General features: G+C 37.1%; 4 non-coding genes across 4 annotated transcripts; 3 read left to right on the forward strand and 1 right to left on the reverse strand.

Moving 5' to 3' along the window:
- The first annotated feature begins 300 nt into the window (after nt 1-300).
- TRNAS-GCU lies at nt 301-382 on the forward strand. Its single transcript has one exon. It is a non-coding gene; the product is annotated as a tRNA-Ser (tRNA).
- Nucleotides 383-1,115: 733 nt separating this feature from the next.
- On the forward strand, nt 1,116-1,197 carry TRNAS-GCU. The gene has a single exon. It is a non-coding gene; the product is annotated as a tRNA-Ser (tRNA).
- A 733-nt stretch (nt 1,198-1,930) lies between these two features.
- On the forward strand, nt 1,931-2,012 carry TRNAS-GCU. Its single transcript has one exon. It is a non-coding gene; the product is annotated as a tRNA-Ser (tRNA).
- Nucleotides 2,013-9,053: 7,041 nt separating this feature from the next.
- Nucleotides 9,054-9,124, reverse strand: TRNAG-GCC. Its single transcript has one exon. It is a non-coding gene; the product is annotated as a tRNA-Gly (tRNA).
- Between the last annotated feature and the right edge of the window lie 2,779 nt (nt 9,125-11,903).

An 11,903-nucleotide genomic window follows, 5' to 3' on the forward strand; every position in this document is an offset into this window, starting at 1 on the left:
ATACCGTTTTGTGATAGTAGAGCTCCAGAGCATCACCCCACCTTGACCAGTAACTAAACAAGGAAAGGAGAAAGATGTAAGTATAAAAATGTACTTAGTAACCAATCTACTTATAGGCTGTCATTGCTTCATTCTTCTACTGGGTTTCCACGACTTTCCTTTGGTCTATAAGATGTTCGGGCTTACCCTTTACTGTGCTCTAACAATTGTGTAGGTCTCAAAGATCTAACTGATTCCTCATTAAACAACTACCTTTGTTGTCCGTAGTGCGTCTTCGAGATTTGTTTCTAAAACAAAAAATTCGCTTTGGCTGAGTGGTTAAGGCGTGTGCCTGCTAAGTACATAGGATTTCCCCGCGAGAGTTCAAATCTCTCAGGCGACGTAAAGTTCATATTTCTTTTTGTACTTGCCAAAGGCCACCGCTAAAAGATATTGTCCTCGGTTGCCCGTTACGTCACGAGGTATTCAGGTCCTTATTATAAGGAATGCTTCGTTCCCATCTCCAATCCATGTTGGATGTGTCATGACCCAATTTTAATTTTAGAGGTTTCGAGATATCGAACTGCAACAAAAAGATAAATGTTGCACACTTTAAAAGACATACAACACCTTCCTCATAAATTTCAAGTTCTTTACAAAACGGAAAAAGGGCATGGGATATAAAAACAATTCAAAATCAACCTAAAAAATAAATTTCAAGTTCTTTACAAACCGATAAAGGGCATGGGATACAAAAAGAATTCAAAATCAACTTACAAAATGAAACGACAAGTTGATGTCCCAGGTCGAATACATCTAACATACACACCTTGTCGAAACCGTTTTGTGATAGTAGAGCTCTAGTGAATCACCCCACCTTGCCCAGTAACTGAACAAGGAAAGGAGAAAGGTGTGAGTATAAAAATCTACTTAGTAACCAACCTACTTGTAGGCTTCCGTCGCTTCATTCTTCTACTGGGTTTCCACGACTTTCCTTTGGTCTATAAGATGTTCGGGCTTACCCTTTACTGTGCTCTAACAATTGTGTAGGTCTCGAAGTTCTAACTGATTCCTCATTAAACAACTACCTTTGTTGTCCGTAGTGCGTCTTCGAGATTTGTTTCTAAAACAAAAAATTCGCTTTGGCCGAGTGGTTAACGCGTGTGCTTGCTAAGTACATAGGGTTTCCCTGCGAGAGTTCGAATCTCTCAGGCGACGTAAAGTTCATATTTCTTTTTGTACTTGCCAAAGGCCACCGCTAAAAGATATTGTCCTCGGTTGCCCGTTACGTCACGAGGTATTCAGGTCCTTATTATAAGGAATGCTTCGTTCCCATCTCCAATCCATGTTGGATGTGTCATGACCCAATTTTAATTTTAGAGGTTTCGAGATATCGAACTGCAACAAAAAGATAAATGTTGCCCACTTTAAAAGACATACAACACCTTCCTCATAAATTTCAAGTTCTTTACAAAACGGAAAAAGGGCATGGGATATAAAAACAATTCAAAATCAACCTAAAAAATAAATTTCAAGTTCTTTACAAACCGATAAAGGGCATGGGATACAAAAAGAATTCAAAATCAACTTACAAAATGAAACGACAAGTTGATGTCCCAGGTCGAATACATCTAACATACACACCTTGTCGAAACCGTTTTGTGATAGTAGAGCTCTAGTGAATCACCCCACCTTGCCCAGTAACTGAACAAGGAAAGGAGAAAGGTGTGAGTATAAAAATCTACTTAGTAACCAACCTACTTGTAGGCTTCCGTCGCTTCATTCTTCTACTGGGTTTCCACGACTTTCCTTTGGTCTATAAGATGTTCGGGCTTACCCTTTACTGTGCTCTAACAATTGTGTAGGTCTCGAAGTTCTAACTGATTCCTCTTTAAACAACTTCCTTTGTTGTCCGTAGTGCCTCTTCGAGATTTGTTCCTAAAACAAAAAAGTCGCTTTGGCCGAGTGGTTAAGGCGTGTGCCTGCTAAGTACATGGGGTTTCCCCGCGAGAGTTCGAATCTCTCAGGCGACGTAAAGTTCATATTTCTTTTTGTACTGGCCTTGGCCCGTTACCTCACGAGGTATTCAGGCCCTTATTATAAAGAATGCTTCGTTCCCATCTCCAACCCATGTTGGATGTGTCACGACCCAATTTTAATTTTAGAGGTTTCAAGATATCGAACTGCGACAAAAAGATCAATGTTGCACACTTTAAAAGACATACAACACCTTCGACATAAATTTCAAGTTCTTTACAAACGGAACAAGGCCATGGGATATAAAAAGAATTCAAAATAAACCTAAAAAATAAATTTCGAGTTCTTTACAAACGGAAAAAGGGCATGGGATACAAAAAGAATTCAAAATCAACCTACAAAATTAAATGACTAGTTGATGTCCCAGGTCGAATACATCAAACATGCACACTGTGTCGATACCGTTTTGTGATAGTAGAGCTCTAGAGCATCACCCCACCTTGACCAGTAACTAAACAAGGAAAGGAGAAAGATGTAAGTATAAAAATGTACTTAGTAACCAATCTACTTGTAGGCTGCCGTCGCTTCATTCTTCTACTGGGTTTCCACGACTTTTCTTTGGTCTATAAGATGTTCGGGCTTACCCTTTACTGTGCTCTAACAATTGGTTTGAGAGGGGAAGGAAGCATTCCTTATAACTAGGGTGTGAATACCTCTATGAGATCGTGAGGTAACGGGACAAAGTGACAATATCTTATAAAAAAGTATTCCTTATAAACGAGTCGCTTTGCTATTACAAAAAAATGAACTTTTCGTCGCCTAGGAGATTCAAACTCTCGCGAGGAAACCCCATGTACTTAGTAGGCACATGCCTTAACCACTCGTTCAAAGCAACTTTTTTATTTTAGGATTGAATCTCGAAGAGATACTAGGGACAACAAAGGTAGATGATTAATGAGGAATCAGTTAGAACTTCGAGACCTACACGGTAGCTTAGAGCGCAGTAAAGGGTAAACCCAAACTTCCTGTACACCAAAGGAAAGTCGTGGAAACCTGGTAGTAGAATGATGCTATGCGGGCTTACAAGTAGGTTGGTTACTAAGTATATTTTTATACTTACACCTTTCTCCTTTTCTAGTTCAGTTACTTGTCAAGGCGGGGAGATACTCGGGAGCTCTACTATCACAAAGGGGTGTCGACTCGAAGTGTATGTTAGTTGTATTCGACCTCAGACATCAATTAGTTGTATAATTTTTTCGATTGATTTTGAATTCTTTTGTATTCCAAGCCCTTTTTCCAGTATGTAAATAACTTTGAAATTTCTGACCCAGGTGTTGTATGTCTTTTAGAGTGTAAAAAATTTTATCTTTTCATCGCTTCCATCCCAGATTCAACATATTTGAGAGGGAACAAAACATTCCACACATAAGGGTGTGAATACCTCTATGAGGTCGTGAAGTAAGGAGCCAAAGTGGACAACATGTTTTAGCGATGGCCTTTGGCTAGTACAAAAAAATAAACTTTTCGTCGCCTGAGCGATTCGAGCTCTCACAGGGAAACCCCATGTACTTAGCGAGCACACGCCTTAACCACTCGACCAAAGCGACTTTTTATTTTAGGAACAAATCTCGAAGAGACACTAGGGAAAACAATGATAGATGATTAATGAGGAATTAATTAGAACTTCAGGACATACAAAGGGCCTACAAGTAGGTTGGTTACTTAGTATATTTGTATACTTACAGCTTTCTCCTTTTCTAGTGTAGAGGTCAAGGTGGGGAGATGGAAACTTAGTAGAAGAAGGAAGCGATGATTTTTTCTAGTGTACTGGTCAAGGTGGGGAGCTGCTCGGGAGCTCTACTACCACAAAGGGGTTTCGACTCGGAGTGTTGATTAAAGTGTAAAATATTTATCTTTTCATCGCCTGAGAAGTTTGAACTCTCGCAGGGAAACCCCATGTACTTAGCAGCTCAGGAGCTCTACTACCACAAAGGGGTTTCGACTCGGAGTGTTGATTAAAGTGTAAAATATTTATCTTTTCATCGCCGGAGAAGTTTGAACTCTCGCAGGGAAACCCCATGTACTTAGCAGCTCAGGAGCTCTACTACCACAAAGGGGTTTCGACTCGGAGTGTTGATTAAAGTGTAAAATATTTATCTTTTCATCGCCGGAGAAGTTTGAACTCTCGCAGGGAAACCCCATGTACTTAGCAGCTCAGGAGCTCTACTACCACAAAGGGGTTTCGACTCGGAGTGTTGATTAAAGTGTAAAATATTTATCTTTTCATCGCCTGAGAAGTTCGAACTCTCGCAGGGAAACCCCATGTACTTAGCAGGCACACGCCTTAACCACTCGCCCAAAGCAACTTTTTTGTTTTAGGAACGAATATCGAAGAGGCACTAGGGACAACAAAGGTAGATGATTAATGAGGAATCAATTAGAACTTCGGGACATACACGGTAGCTTAGAGCGCAGTAAAGGGTAAGCCCAACGTCCTATAGACCAAAGGAAAGTCGTGGAAACCTAGTATTAGAAGGAAGCGATGAGGGCCTACAAGTAGGTTGGTTCCTAAGTAAATTTTTATACTTACACGTTTCTCCTTTTCTAGTGTATTGGTCAAGGTGGGGAGATGCTCTGGAGCTCTACTATCATAGAGGGGTGTCGACCCGGAGTGTTTTAGTTGTATTCGACCTGGGCCATGAATTAGTTGTATAATTTTTTGGGTTCGATTTTGAATTCTTTTCGTCAAATCTTGGAGGGAAACATGGTGTGATTAGCAAGCACACACCTTGACCACTTATTCAAAATGACTTTATGGTTTTATGAATAGTAGTCTTGAAGAGACACTAGTAGAGGAGTGTCGACCCGGAATGTTTGTTACTTGTATTTCACGTGGGACATCAATTAGTTGTATTCTCTTTGAACAGGTGCTGTTTGTCTTTTCAAAATTTATCTTTTCGCTGCAGTTCCATTTCTCGAAATCTCAAAAATTGGGTCGTGACAAATCTAATTCATGGATTATTTCTAGTATCTACATTATCCATTAACTCTGTTAGTTCAAATTCATGGATTCTCGACAGTGGAGCTTCGAATCATATAGTATCCAAAGCTTTTATTATGACTGAACCAAAGGCTGCAAACATTTGCAATAAAATTGCCTAACGAAGGAACAACACATGTGTCACTTACGGTCAATGTTTTCTTTAATCCTGGCCTTAAATTAAACAATATTTTATGTGTGTCTCCATTCAATTTAAACATGTTGTCCATTAGCAAACTTACCAATGACTTGAAATGTTGTGTCACCTTCTATCCTGATTCTTGTGTTATGCAGGACTTGGCTAAGGTGAAGATGATTGGCTCGGATAAACAATTTGGAGGTCTCTATCATATTTCTTAATCTCCAATCAAATCTTTAACTAATCAAGTATCTCAATCATCTAATTTGTAGCATTTACGCCTAGGTCATTCTATTTATTTTTTCCTGTTTTAAATTTCTAACGGATCAATTTCATCTTAATAATGCTACTTTTTCTCATAACTGTAGTATTTGCACGTTAGCAAAATAAACTAGGTTGTTTTTTTTCAAGAAGTTCAATAACAACACATTCTACCTTTGACATGTTACATTATGATGTTTGGGGATCTCATAAAATTACTATCCATTTTGGTTTGTGTTTTCTTCTCACTATTGTTGATGATTTTACTCAATGTACTTGGGTTTTTCTTATGCAACATGAATCAGAAGTACATCATTTGTTTATGAACTTTGTTAAATTCGTTCAAACTCAATTTCATACTACTATCAAGATAGTACGGTCAGACAATGGGACTGAGTTTCTGTCTTTACAACCATTTTTTACTTTGTGTGGCATTGAATTTCAGCGCACTTGTGTCTATACTCCCCAACAAAGATGAGCCATAGAGCGTAAGCATCGTCATATCCTAAATGTAGCTATCATCATATCCTAAATGTAGCTAGGTCTCTCCTCTTTCAGTCACACGTCCCACTTAATTTTTTGGGAGAGTGCATTTTAATTGTTGTTAATCTTATAAATAGAACACCATCACCATTTTTATCTAACAAGACACCCCTTGAAGCACTCTACAAACAACCACCTACATTTCATCTTCTTAAAGTTTTTTAATGTAAATGTTATGCAATTGTAGTACATCCTAAGCAAAAATTTGAATCTCGGGCAATTTCTTGTGTTTTCATAGGATATACTGATGGTTACAAAGGCTCCAAGTTGTATGACATACAAGCTCACAAATTATTTATCCACTGTGATGTTAAATTATGTGAAGATGTTTTTCCTTTTTCATCAGCTTCACAAACTTTGACATTAGTTCCTTCGACTCTCGTTTTACCACTTCATGATTCATCCTACTCAAACATCTATTCTAATCCTATCCCACTTTCTATTTCGTCATCTCCTCCACTTTCTATTCCTTCTCCAGATTCACCCACTAATTATAATCCTATCCCTCCTGATACACCAGTTTCACTCCGATGTTCTACTCGTACCAAACAACCTTCAGCTTGGCATAATAATTATGAGATGTCTTATGCAGCCAATTATTTAACCTCTAGCTCAAGTCCCAACATGAGCACCAGGCATCCCCTTCATCATTACCTTTCTTTCTCTAGTGTTTTTCCTACTCAATCTGCTTTTCTATCTCTTATTACAGCCCGACATAAGTTAAAACTTATGATGAGGTAGTTGGCGACCCATTATGGCAGCAGGCTATGAATGCTGAAATTGCAACTTTGGAACGTAATCATACTTGGTCTCTCGTTCCTCTACCACCTGGCCATAAAGCTATTGGCTATCGTTGGGTGTACAAGATTAAACACAACTCTGATTGTTCTGTTGAACGTTATAAAGTTTATCCGGCAGTAAAGGGGTATACTCAGGTTGAAGATATTGATTACAAAGAGACATTTTCTAATACAACAAAGTTTACTACACTTCGTTGCTTACTCACTATTGCTACTTCTCGAAAATAGTTCACACATCAGTTGAGTGTTCAAAATGTATTTCTCCATAGTAATCTTTAAACAGGGAATGAGGGAAGGAGTGAGGAGAAAATTTTCCCTATTACATAATTAGGACTAGAGACCGAGATTATATTCTCCATTCTTGTCCCCTCCTAACTCCCTTGACCTGTCTCGTTCCCTGCCTCAAAGAGAGATTTTTTAAGTTCCATTTCCAAGTTTTATATGTTTCTAAAGATGAAGAAATCTATATATTTTCCATTCCAAACTCCAATGGGTTTGATGTCTTCCAAGCTTGGGTGGGTTGAATGTGTTGCTTTCATTTGTTTTATTTATGTAATAACAAATGTCTTTTACTTTTGGATTAGTTTTTTTTTTTTCTCGCTAATTGAACTAATTTATTTATGTCATTAGGGTTGCTTTATTTTTGTCTCGTTTCCCAACATTATTGTTGATTCAACTATTTATTTATGACTTGGACTATATTTTTGTGTTGTTTTTCTTAGATTTTAAAATTATGTTATCAAATTTTGGGTTTATAATTTAGGCACAGATTAAGTTTATATTTTTCTTACTAGAGTAGATGAAATGAGTTCAATTTAGGGCAACGTGGTTCTACTTCAATTTCTAATAACACGAGTTGATCAAAACCAATGGATAGTTTATATCTAAAAATAAAACGTATATATTAACAAATTTATTTAAAATGACTATTTTTTTTAGAGAATAATAAATGGAGAATTATGTTGTTATGTTGCATAAGTGATGCTATGATATCACACTATTCTAGGATTATGTTATGTCATAGAACAATGTTATGTTTTCGATATTATTTGCATAAGTGATGCTATGATATCACACTATTCTAGGATTATGTTATGTCATAGAACAATGTTATGTTTTCGATATTATTTGATGCATGAACCTTCATGTATCATGTCATGTAAACCATGTTAATACGTACCCTCTATGACTATGAGACATTAGAAAATCATGTATTATTAATGGGAGGTGCATCGAGATACTTTCCCGTTATGATTAGTACAGACACATTCCTTACAATTTTATGTTCCTTATGATATTATGTGGGTCTTTTCCCTTCATGGTATTTGGTAGTGTGAGTGTGCACAAGCTCGACGAGCCAGCCCACAGAGTACTCTTATACGAGCCTACCTGGTGGCCAATGTGCACATTCATGGGTTGTATGTAGGATAGTACAACATATTCAACCCTGCTCGGACTGAAAAGCAAAGCCCAAACCCATGTCACAATGCATTTATGAAAGGATAGGTCCAACTATATTACACATGATTCATTTTCAGTGAGGTTACTTATTGAGTATTTATTAAAGTACTCAAACCATATGCTACTCTTATTTTCATGTAAAGGTAAGACACCCATTTACAGATGACAACGTCGCTTTGAAGGCCAAGGAACCAAAGTTAAGGTAGTTGCATTCATGTTATTTTTAATGATCCTTAGGTTAGACAAGGGCACTATTTAAACTCATGTTATCTATTTTCCATCCATAACAATATTGTTTTAATAAATTTATTATGAACATTTAAGCCTATAGCACCATTTATGAAACGTTATAAATGAATTCTTTCATGCATAGTAATCATGTCATGTATGCAGTTGCCGATGAATCAAATTTTAATTTCATTTCGAATATTTTGAATAGAATTGAAACTCAAGGTTAAAATAAATACATCAACCAACCTAAAGGGATAAGAAATGAGAAATTAACTCCAAATGTAAATTTGTTAACTTAATAAGGATCGTTTTAAATTTATGTTACTCAACATTGCTAAACTTCAAGATGCTCCAACCGAGAATTGAACTCGGGTCTATATCATGGCAGGATACTATTCTACCAGTAGACCACTAGTGCATCTACCTTAAAGAAGATCCATAACGTACTCGTATTTTGGTCATGCAGTTCTTCCGAAGCCCTTCACTTTTAGTTTCACTTCTCGATTTAAAAACAAAAAGCTTGATAGTCCTACTCGTGAAATTTATAAATATAAACAATGTTGTAACAAACACAAGTTTCAACATTTTACACTAATATTCATCATTGCCAATCTTCACAAGATGCACCAGCCGAGAATCGAACTCGGGTCTGTACCGTGGCAGGGTACTATTCTACCACTAGACCACTGGTGCAGGTACCTTTAGGTATATCCATAACGTACTCGTATTTTTGTCATATAGTTCTACTGAAGCCCTTAGCTTTTAGTTTCACCTCACGATTTAAAAAAAAAAAAAAAAAGATCGATAGTGCTACTCGTGAAATCTGTAAATATAAACGATATTGTGACAAACCCAAGTTTGAACATTATGCATTAATATCATTATAGCTAATCTTCAAGATGCACCAGTCGAGAATCGAACTCGGGTCCGTATCGTGGCAAGGTACTCCATACAGTACACATATTTTGGTCATGCAGTTCTTCTGAAGCCCTTAACTTTTTGTTTCACATCTCGATATAAAAACAAAAAGCTCGATAGTGCTACTCGTGAAATCAATAAAGTTAAAAGAAATATTGTACCAAACCCAATTTTGAACATTATGCACTAATATAATAATCATAGCTAATCTTCAAGATGCAAGAGCCGAGAATTGAATTCGGGTCTACATCGTGGCAGGGTATTATTCTACCACTAGACCACTGGTGGATGTACCTTCAGGCATATCCATAACGTACTCGTATTTTTGTCATGTAGTTCTTCTGAAGCCCTTAACTTTTAGTTTCACCTCACGATTTAAAAAAAGAAAAAGCTCGATAGTGCTACTCGTAAATTCTATAAATATAAACGATATTGTGACAAACCCAAGTTTGAACATCATGCACTAATATCATCATTGCCAATCTTCAAGATGCATCAGCCGAGAATCAAACTCGGGTCTGTACCGTGGCAGAGTACTATTCTACCACTAGACAACTGATGCATGTTCCTTTAGGCATATCCATAACATACTCGTATTTTTGTCATGCAGTTCTTCTAAAGCCCTTAACGTTTAGTTTCACCTCACGATTTAAAAAAAGAAAAAGCTCGATAGTGCTACTCGTTAAATGATATACTATAACAAACCCAAGTTTGAACATTATGCACTAATATAATAATCATAGCTAATCTTCAAGATGCAAGAGCCGAGAATCGAATCTGGGTCTACATCGTGGCAGGGTACAATTCTACTACTAGACCACTAGTGCATGTACCTTCAGGCATATCCATAACGTACTCGTATTTTGGTCATGCAGTTCTTCTAAAGCCCTTAACGTTTAGTTTCACCTCGCGATTTAAAAAAAGAAAAAGCTCGAAAGTGCTACTCGTAAATTCTATAAATATAAACGATTTGGGACAAACCCAAGTTTGAACATTATGCACTAATATCAGCATTGCCAATCATCAAAATGCACCAGCCGAGAATCAAACTCTAGTCTATGCCGTGGCAGAGTACTATTCTACCACTAGACAACTGATGCATGTTCCTTTAGGCATATCCATAACATACTCGTATTTTTGTCATGCAGTTCTTCTAAAGCCCTCAACTTTTAGTTTAACCTCACGATTTCAAAAAAAAAAAAAAGCTCGATAGTGCTACTCGTGAAATCTATAAATATAAACGATATTGTGACAAACACAAGTTTAAACATTATTAATTAATATCATCATAGCTAATCTTCAAGATGCACCAGTCGAGAATACAACTCCGGTCCGTATCGTGGACGGGTACTCCATAAAGTACACATATTTTGGTCATGCAGTTTTGTTTTTATGAAGCCCTTAACTTTTTGTTTCACCTCTCGAACAAAAAATAAAAAGCTCGATAGTGCTACTCGTTAAATGATATACTATAACAAACCCAAGTTTGAACATTATGCACTAATATAATAATCATAGCTAATCTTCAAGTTGCAAGAGCCAAGAATTGAATTCAGGTCTACATCGTGGCAAAGTACTATTCTACCACTAGACCACTAGTGCATGTACCTTCAGGCATATCCATAACGTACTCATATTTAGGTCATGCAGTTCTTCTGAAGCAAACTTTTAATTTCACCTCACGATTTAAAAAAAGAAAAATCTCGATAGTGCTACTCGTAAATTCTATAAATATAAACGATATTGTGACAAACACAAGTTTGAACATTATGCACTAATATAATAATCATAGCTAATTTTCAAGATGCAAGAGCCGAGAATTGAATTCCGGTCTACATCGTGGCAGAGTACTATTCTACCACTAGACCACTTGTGCATGTACCTTCAGGCATATCCATAACTTACTCGTATTTTGGTCATGCAGTTCTTCTGAAGCCCTTACATTTTAGTTTCACCTCACGATTTAAAAAAAGAAAAAGCTCGATAGTGCTACTCGTAAATTCTATAAATATAAACGATTTTGTGACAAACTCAAGTTTGAACATTATGCACTAATATCAGCACATCGTGGCAGGGTACTATTCTACCACTAGACCACTGGTGCATGTACCTTCAGGCATATCCATAACGTACTCGTAATTTGGTCATGCAGTTCTTCTGAAGCCCTTAACTTAACTTTTAGTTTCACCTCACGATTTAAAAAAAGAAAATCTTGATAGTGCTACTCGTAAATTCTATACATATAAACGATTTTGTGACAAACCCAAGTTTGAACATTATGCACTAATATCAGCATTGCCAATCTGCACACTAGCCAAGAATTGAACTCGAGTATGTACCATGGTAGGGTACTATTCTACCACTAGACCACTGGTGCATGTACCTTCAGGCATATCCATAACTTACTCGTATTTTGGTCATGCAACTCGGGTCTGTACCGTGGCAGGGTACTATTCTACCACTAGACCACTGGTGCATGTACGCATATCCATAACTTACTCGTAATTTGGTCATGCAGTTCTTCTGAAGAAAAAGTTTGATACCCAAGTTTGAA

Source organism: Cucurbita moschata, unplaced genomic scaffold, assembly GCF_002738365.1.
Source record: "Cucurbita moschata cultivar Rifu unplaced genomic scaffold, Cmos_1.0 Cmo_Scf00295, whole genome shotgun sequence".
Classification (NCBI taxonomy): Eukaryota; Viridiplantae; Streptophyta; class Magnoliopsida; order Cucurbitales; family Cucurbitaceae; genus Cucurbita; species Cucurbita moschata.